The sequence below is a fragment of the Anthonomus grandis genome, chromosome 23 (genome assembly GCF_022605725.1).
Source record: "Anthonomus grandis grandis chromosome 23, icAntGran1.3, whole genome shotgun sequence".
NCBI lineage: Eukaryota > Metazoa > Arthropoda > Insecta > Coleoptera > Curculionidae > Anthonomus > Anthonomus grandis.
This window is the reverse complement of record NC_065568.1, coordinates 400,861-410,290: the sequence shown is the minus strand read 5'-3', so window position 1 is coordinate 410,290 and position 9,430 is coordinate 400,861. Positions and strand designations below refer to the sequence as shown.

General features: G+C 34.8%; 1 pseudogene; it reads left to right on the top strand.

The window, feature by feature from the left end:
* The first annotated feature begins 2,048 nt into the window (after positions 1-2,048).
* LOC126749261 (uncharacterized) lies at positions 2,049-6,634 on the top strand (annotated as a pseudogene).
* Positions 6,635-9,430: the final 2,796 nt, after the last annotated feature.

Below are 9,430 nucleotides of genomic sequence, written 5' to 3'. Positions count from 1 at the left end.
TAACTTTTTGTGGATGCATTGCCACCTGGTGAATCTCGCATGGGTTGGTGTCGTCCCATATACGGCAATTTTGTTTGTTAACGAAGCCATTCATCCAAAAATGTGCCTCGTCACTAAAGATGATTTTTCGGCCAAAATTAGGGTCAACTTCCAAACATTCTGAAGCCCAGTCACCGAACAAACGGCGTTCTCTATGGTCATTAACTTTAAGCTCCTGGGTCAGTTGGATCTTGTATAGGTGCAGGCCCAAGTCCCGACGCAAAATTCGCCAAGTTGAAGTCTGCGAAAGGCCAAGTTCTTGTGCACGGCGAGGAATCGACTGCCTCGGGTTCTCCTGAACACTTTCACGGACAGGTGGGAGTTGGTTGATTGTTTAGCGAACCAGTCATCTCAAATTCTCCACCAAACGTTGAAGAGTTGACTTTGAAGGACCACCGCGCCTACCGTATACTGGACGCAAGGCACGCAATGTTTGCACTAATGAACACTCGTTTTGATAATAAACTTTTATCATTTGGACGTGCTGCTCAATCGTGTAACTTGTCATGATGATTTGGCATTAGTAACTGAATAATAAACAACAGATTTGACAGATGCCACCAAAACAACATGGCCGCCACAAACAGTCAACATCGGCCCGCCTCATTTGAAAAACCCTTTAAATGGTATTAACTATTAGAAAAAATATATAAGAACCAATAATCCCTATATCTATGCAATTGTTTGTTAGCAACTTATTTACCTGAAATAATAGATTAAAGAAAATTTATTATGGGAAAAACCCAGGTAGAACCCAAAGATTACTGAGAAGAAATAACTCCTTTACCTAGGCAAATGTTTGTTAGCAACTTGTTTACCTGTAATGATAGATTAAAGAAAATTTATTATGGGAAAAAACCCAAACATTAGTAAGGGCCAGTAGTAATGTTTACATCTCGAAATAAATTTGTTTCTAAAATAGTTTCTATGGATATCGCGAGGGATATTGCTATCTCCTCCAATACCATTTCATGAAACTGTGATATTAATAGAAACTATCTGAGGAATAAATTTATCTCGAGATGAAAATATTGGCTCGTAGAATCAATAATCCCTATACCTATGCAATTGTTTCTGATTTAGTTGACAGATCTTAAACTCAAACTTACTGTACTTGTTTGTAAACAGATATAATAATATATAAAAATAATATTCCTATATCTACCTATGCAGGCAGAGTCAACAAAATCAACTGACTGTAAACTCCAAAAAGTGCCCTTATGAGAATCCTTAACATAAATAACAATAGTTATAAACATAATTTAAGAAAAATAAAGGGATAGAATTATAATAATGTTAGTAAAAAATTGTGATTATGAATGGGGTAAAAGTTTGCTGTAGGGAAAAACTTACCGATTGATCCTTGGGGAACATATGCATTTGAGCATGTTTATTATAGTTTTTACACTTTGGCACACAACAGATAAACATTATCTTTACAAATAGTCACAAAAAATAGTTCAGGAAATACTTTAAAAAGCCGAGAAAAAACACTACACAACTACCACAACACGAAGTCAAAACAATAACGACGGGGGCGCCCGGCCATAGACTAATTAAAAGTATGAGAGGGTTCAATTCAATCCCATAGTGACAAGTAGGCATTATCTTTACCCTAAACTCGATTGCAGCGTACGGTTGCGGTCTAACCGAACTAAAATAATTGACATTTGTCACAGTCGGTAAAATAGTCTACTGTAATACCGATCCGTCATAGAAATGAAAGGCAGGCTATTCAAAATTTTAGAATGGCGTGAAATTTAAAATTATTGACCCATTAAATCAATTTTTAACAGCGTAAAGGCTGTGAATCTCGATCACAAACTCTAAAAAATTATGAAATAGTGCAAGTGTATTAATTTAATTTTTGAAGAGGCTAAGAGTGATAATGTTTGTAATTTAAGTTTATTTTATACATTTTTTAATTGATTTCGTTAGTGTTTTGACATTAAATTCATCAAATTTGTTTTTAAGCTAGTTATATGCAGACACCCTTAGACATTACCATTATGAGAACTACGCCCACACATGAGTTCCCGTGGAAACCCATGATCATACAGAATATATGCAAGCGCATTTATATTAAGATTATAAATACTATTGTAACCCATTTCAGTTAGCTTTTATTTTTCTCTTGACTCTGTACATGTAGAAATAAAAGTCGTGATAATTTGTAAATGTGTTGTTTTTAAAAACGCTCTTTTCCCGTTCAATCATAAAATTGGCGCAGTCGGTAGGATTTGCTAAAACGCTTCGACAAAAATCGAGAATAGTCTCTTGTAATTGAAGAAGAAAACTTCCTTTATAGTCAACAAAGAAGTAATACCCTTAATACCCATAACTTTAGACCGACCCAAGAATCATACCCTTTTCACATAATGGAAACGCAAGATCCCCTAATTTTCCAAATAACCATAACGTCATTCCCAGAATAAATCAACCACAAAATAATTTTCCACAAAATAATTTTAAACCCAACCACTTCCAGAATCGACCCTATTTCCCAAATTTTAATCAAAATTCTTTTAGGCAAATTGCTCCACAAAATAATTTCGCTCAGAGACCAGTTTTTGGACAATCACCTTTCTTTTCGAGAAACAACGTTCCTCAATATAATTTTATGCAAAGACCCAATTATTTTAATAGACCCAGCTCTAATCAAGCTTACAATCCAAATAGATTCAATAATAACCAGAATCAAAACAACGTCCAACAATTACATGAACCAATGGACATTTCATCTGGCCATTCCAGACAAAAACCCAATCAATTGAGGTACACGGAAATTTCCAATGAATACGATTATGATTATGAATTCAATTATGATTATAATAACTATAATATATATAGGAAATTACGAAGAACCTTATCAATATGATCCATATTATAATCAACCCGACAACAATGCAAATAATACTGAATCATCAAATGATACTATTGCAAGCAATTTTAACCAACCCACACAAAATGAAAATATGCATCCGCATCTGCATCAACATTCTCAAAACGACGACAACGATTCAGCAAATTTTACTATAGACCCAACCAACAAGGAAGCGACGTAATACTTTTAAATAACACATCGGCAGACTTACCATATACAGTGCGAACGTAAAGGTTGGAATAAATTCATTTAAAATTCAGGGGTATGTTCAAAAAAAAAAACGCTCGGACATGTCGATTTTTATTTTTAACTGCGGGTTTTCTTACTATAATTTTATGTATACAGGGTGGCCCAAAAATAAGTTACGGTCATTAACGTAATTTTTTTAAATGTAAACACCTATTTTTATTTTAGATTTAGGTTCTACATCAAATTCTAAGTAAATTTCATGTACCATGTCCTATACCTAAACTCGACCGTTGACGATTGAACACAATAAAAGGCTATTTTTGGAAGAGTTATTTATATCAAGCAAGAATACATAAAAATATTTTAATTAATTTATTAAGTGTTGAAAATGGCTGCCACGAACGTCTCGGCAATATCCCAGTCGATGCTGAAATTCTTGTAAAACGTTATCGATAACAGAAGATTCTATCAATCTTATTTCTTCCGTTATTCTAATTTTTAAGTCTTCAATGTTGTTTGGCCGATTAACATAAACTTTGGACTTAAGATACCCCCACAAAAAAAAATCTAAAGGAGTCAGATCCGGCGATCTGGCCGGCCATTCAATTGCACCCCTCCGACCAATCCAACGTCCAGGGAAAACGGTATCCAGGTACTGGCGCACGGGACGAGTGTAATGGGCTGGAGCTCCATCTTGCTGATACCATAAGGAATTATCTAATATATCCGGGTCTTCTGGATCGGGGTATAAAGTGGCAAGACATGGAACCAAGTCATTTTCTAAAAACTCTAAATACCTCTCACCATTCAAGTATCCTTCAAAGAAAAAGGGCCCTATAACCCTGTTTTCAATCACCCCCGCCCAAACATTTACTTTTTGAGGGACTTGGCTGTGGCACTCCATCATCCAGTGCGGATTTTCAGTAGCCCAATATCGGCAGTTTTGCCATGAAGACAAAACGTTGCCTCATCAGAAAATACAATTTTTTTTGAAAATTGTGTATTAGCATGGCACAAGTCCATAAGTCTCTCACAAAATTCTAAACGCTTATCTGGGTCATCTTCATTTAGTTCATGAACCAATTGAACTTTGTAAGGGTGCCATTTATTTATACCTAAATACTTAACGACGGATGTCTGGGATATCTGATTTTCTAACGCAATATTGCGAGTCGTTTTATGGCAATCTTCTTCAACTGCCAGCAAAACATTTAGTTGCTTCTCTTCTGATATACTTGACCGACCTTTCGTATAATTATCCCTGACATGACCCAAATCCCGATATTTCTGTTCTATTTTACTGACAGTACTTTGAGATATACGTGGCCTATCAGGATACTTGGCATGATAAATTTCACAGACTTCCATCTGAGTGCGCATCCTGTTTCCATAACCAATCATCAAAGTTCAAATTAAGAACAATATTTTGCGCAACTTTGATACAATGAACACTAATTTCAAAAACATTTTATTACCTAAGCTTAATCTTAATCCTAATTATTCTACTTCTAATAATGTAATTAATTTTAAGCCTATAAAACTAGATAACGTTAATTTAAACGAATTGTTCGGGCAATTTAGTCATATTGGCAACGGTGCTTGAAACTGATGGGGACCAAAGTGGTAGCGAGAAGTTGTACAGCGGGCTGTGCGTGTGTGTGCGAACTTTGAACAGAACAGACTATTAAGGTGGGTCCAGACTACTCGTGCTCGCGCTCGCACTCCGGCTTTTACTTGTACTTTTTGAACTTGATCTTCTTGTGCCACCATTTACTTGGACCGTCCACATAGACTTATTTATTTGCTAAATTGCTTGTACTCCGCTGTTCCAATGAGCGACGACGAGCTTGTGGCGGCTAGTGCGGCTTTTAGTGTAGTTTATTGTTTATTAAATAAACAAAAAACAAAAATGAGAAAGAAGAGACGGTGGTGGGTTACGTCGTTATTTAAATGTTGAAGCAAATGCAGTGGAAGCAATTTACTTAGCGACCTTAATATTGAAAACCTCCACTTTCATACATTCTGTAGAATGTCGCCTACTAATTTTGAGGAAATCATAATTTTAATCAGCCCAAAAATTATGAAGAAAAACACAACATTTCGAAAAGCAATTCCTCTAAAAGAACGATTAGCTGTAACACTAAGATATTTAGCATCGGGTGATTCGTACACTAGCTTAAGCTTTTTGTTTAAGTTTTCCAAGCAGTCAATTTCGCTGATTGTGCCAGAGGTATGCAGTGCTTTATGTGAAGTTTTTCAAGATTTTATAAAGGTAGGTAAACAATAATTCGTTCAAAACTTTATTAATAATAATTCACAAATTTTAATATTGATTAGTGTTGAGAGTGTTAATCCATGGCGTTAATGAATAGTTGTTATCGTTGGTTTGTTCAGGCTGAGAGGTTGTAGGTGTAGGTGTTAGTTGTGACGGTTGTAATAGTGGTTGATGTTCCGTGTTTATTGCATGAGGCGAGGGAAAAGAACTTTGAACCGTAGAAGCTGATTCAGTGGTTGAGGGAAAGCCGTACTCCAGTACGCCTGTAGTGTTTGGGCCCTATAATTTCCTAGATTGGGTCTTTGCATAGGGTATTCCCCTAACTCTGCCTTAAACAGGATGTCATTAAAACCTTTCTGGACGTAAACAGCTGTTCGTTTATCCAATGATCTTAACTTACGAGCGATGAATTCACCATATGCGTCATACTCATCTCTCTCTTTATTGTTTATCTTCTTTAATATTTCAAACGATTCTTTTATTCGTGGATCTTCATTACTACGTATTCTTTTGCGTCCAGTGATTTGCCTAGTTTGGGCCAAACTATTTTCTTGTGGTACAGTCTCTTCAATAGTGTTGTTATTAGGTGCTTTTTGTGTATGTCCTTCTTCACTTTCTACTTCTTCCTCTTCTAGGTTTTGTGTTGAAGTTTCTTAAAAAATTGACTTATTAAATTAATAAAATCTGTCCAAGAAAATCTACAATATTTAAATATTATTAATAAATGTTTCTTTTTTTAGATGCCTCAAACAGAGAATGAGTGGCTTCAAGTAGCAGCTCAATATGAAAGACTATGGAACTTCCCACATTGCATGGGGGCAATGGATGGCAAACACGTTGTTCTTCAGTGTCCAGTAAATACAGGCAGTGACTATTTTAATTACAAAGGAACTTTTAGTATTGTTCTTTTTGCTGTTGTTGATGCCGATTATTGTTTTCTCTACGCTGACGTGGGCTGTCAAGGTCGAATATCAGACGGCGGTGTTTTTCGCAATACAACCTTTTACAAAAAACTGGAGGATGGCTCTTTAAATCTTCCAAGTAGTAGAAAACTTCCTGGTAGGGAAATGTTGGTCCCGTATGTTTTTGTTGCGGATGATGCATTTCCGTTGCATAATAATATAATGAAACCATACTTAGGACAGCAAGAAAAGGGATCAAGCAAAAGGGTTTTTAATTACAGGATGAGTAGAGCCAGACAAATAGTAGAGAATGTTTTTGGTCTTAGCAGTATTTCGGGTTCTTAGGAAACCCTTACTTTTGGAGCCCCAAAAAGCTCAAGTAATTGTTATGGCTTGTGTTTATTTACACAATTATTTAAGACATAATGCAAGGAATACATATACACCAACCTTAACATTTGACTGTGAGCAAAATGGAGAAATTGTTCCAGGAAATTGGAGAAATGAACCAGAGCCGAACTCTACATTCCGGGCTTTAAGAAACATACCTCGTAAATCTTCTCAGAATTCTCAAAGCATAAGAAATGAATTTGCAGATTATTTTGTCAATCAAGGAAAAGTACCATGGCAAGATAATTATCAATAAATTAAAAATAATTTTGTCAGATTTTTTTTAAAAAGTGTAATTACAATTTTTTCTTAAAAGATTTTTAATTTTTTTAATCGGTGTTTAAATGAGGATAATATTTTGAAGAGCAGTTTATTTAAATGGCACTTATAATTAGATAAAAAAATATAGGTACGTACCTCTGTATTTATTGTTTCCTTGGGTTGATATTTCGTGTGCAAGAAATGAAAATGTTTAAAGGCAAACCAAGGAGAATATAATTCATCTGTGCCCATTCCAGATCTGTTATTTTGTGCAACTTTTTGCCTAGCTTTTCTGTATGTTGCCAGTAGTGACGTAATTTTGCGTTTTATCTCCTGTACATCTAAATTTAATTCTTGTGATATTTCTTTCCAAGCATCGTTCTTTTTATTATTAATTTTGTAAAATTTATTTGTACTGTCCCACAAAACTACATGCTTTTCGTATAATTTAATTAAATCAATAACGCGATCGTTCGTCCACTCCATTTTGATAAAAATTAAACGTTTAAAATACGTTTGACCGTAAACAACACGTCACAAGTATACGAAATTCGAAAAATTTCCGTCCAATAAACTTACAAGTCCGTGCAAGCTTCCTTTGATGTACCGACACCGGTCGGAACCTCACGAGTAACGTACTTGCCTGGCTTGCGCTGCTCCCACTCCGACTTGTCGCCACGTGCACATATAGGCAAGTCGCAAGTAAAAGCCGGAGTACGAGCACGAGCACGAGTAGTCTGGACCCACCTTTATATATTATCGTCTTGATTTGTATTTTTATGGCGATGTAAAATAAATAATTTGTTTACTTTTGAGTCTGTTAATTTTTGGCAGTTCTGGCACAATATTAGCACACCAATTTTTTATACAGTCCAAATATTTTTACATGGTCCTTCTTCGCTGGATAATTAAATGAAAAAGCAATGTGTCGTAATTACAAATAAATATATCACATCGGTGGCCGGTAAATATTGTCTCGGCTGGGTTCGCAGAAGAATAGTAATTTCGAGAACGACGGCTGAATGTTGGTTATTGATGCTGGTTAGCCGAATTTATGTTAGTAAAGTTGTTTTATGCCTATACCTAAATGATGGAGTGAGGTAAGTTTTTCCTATATTTTCCTGTAATTTGTTGTCGCCTCAGTATTGTGCTGTTTAGGCTTAAATAAATAAATATTAATATACCCACCTTTTGTTTGTGCATAAGTTTGTTACACATCGTTTCAAAACGGAGGCTCTAAAACGGCAAAGAGGCGAAGTTTAACTAATTTTTCAAAATATATTAATGAAAATTTTATAAATAAAAGTAATATTTCTTCTAATATTTTGTTAAAATTGGAGGTAAGAATAAATAACATTGAGGGTAATTTAATACAAAAGTTTTGTGATGTACAAAATGAAATAGAAAATTCTTGCAGGGAAGAAGTCCTAGAGGGTGAATATGGAGAGCGATGTGACTTTGAAATTCAGTACTATGCCCAATTAGGTTTGGCTAAAAAATATTTAAGTGACCATACACCTGTGCAGCTTCAGGAAAATAAAAGCGTAGATGAAGAATCTCAAGCAGCGGCGTTGAGTATTAACAAACTACAAATAAAACTTCCGGATATAAATTTACCTACATTTGATGGGTCCGTTCAAAATTGGATGGAGTTTCGGGATATTTTTGAGTCGCTTATACATAAAAATGAATCGATAACAAATATTTAACGATTTCATTATTTAAGATCATCTGTAAAAAATGAGGCTGCACAGATTCTTTCTACAGTTGAGTTTGGTTCTAATAATTATAATGTAGCTTGGGAACTGTTAGGTAAGCGGTATGATAATGACAAAATGTTAATTCACAATCACATCAAAAATATATATTCTATTGAACCTTTGCATAGGGAAAATTCAAAGGGGATTAGAACAATTTTAAATGAAGTAACAAAAAACATGCGTGCGCTTGAACAAATTGGTTTACCTACATCGCAATGGGATGTTCCCATTGTATATTTGATTGGTACCAAACTTGATAAGTTGACTGCTAGGGAATGGGAATCCTATAAGGCCAAGTCAACAAATTTTCCTACTTTAGAAAATTTAAAAGTATTTTTGAATTCCAAAGCTGAGCTTCTTGACATATTAGAACAAAATAAATTTGAAAAGCATGGTACAAGAAATATGTTAACTCTTGATGAAAGTACAAAGTCTGTTTCCAATCATAATTTTAATGGTAAAGTACCAAAATGCTTATTTTGTAAAGGGGAACATTATATTCAAGTTTGTTCAAATTTTTTAAGAATTCCTGTGCAAAAAAGGGGAGAAACTATAATGTCTTTAAAACTATGTCTGAATTGCCTCCGAAAGGGGCATTTTAATAAAAATTGCAGATTCCCTACCTGCAGAGAATGTCATGGTAAGCACAACATTTTGTTGCATGTTAATAGATCCCAAGAAGATAATTCTGACAAAACTAAAATTAATATTACTGCAAATGCTCAGGTAG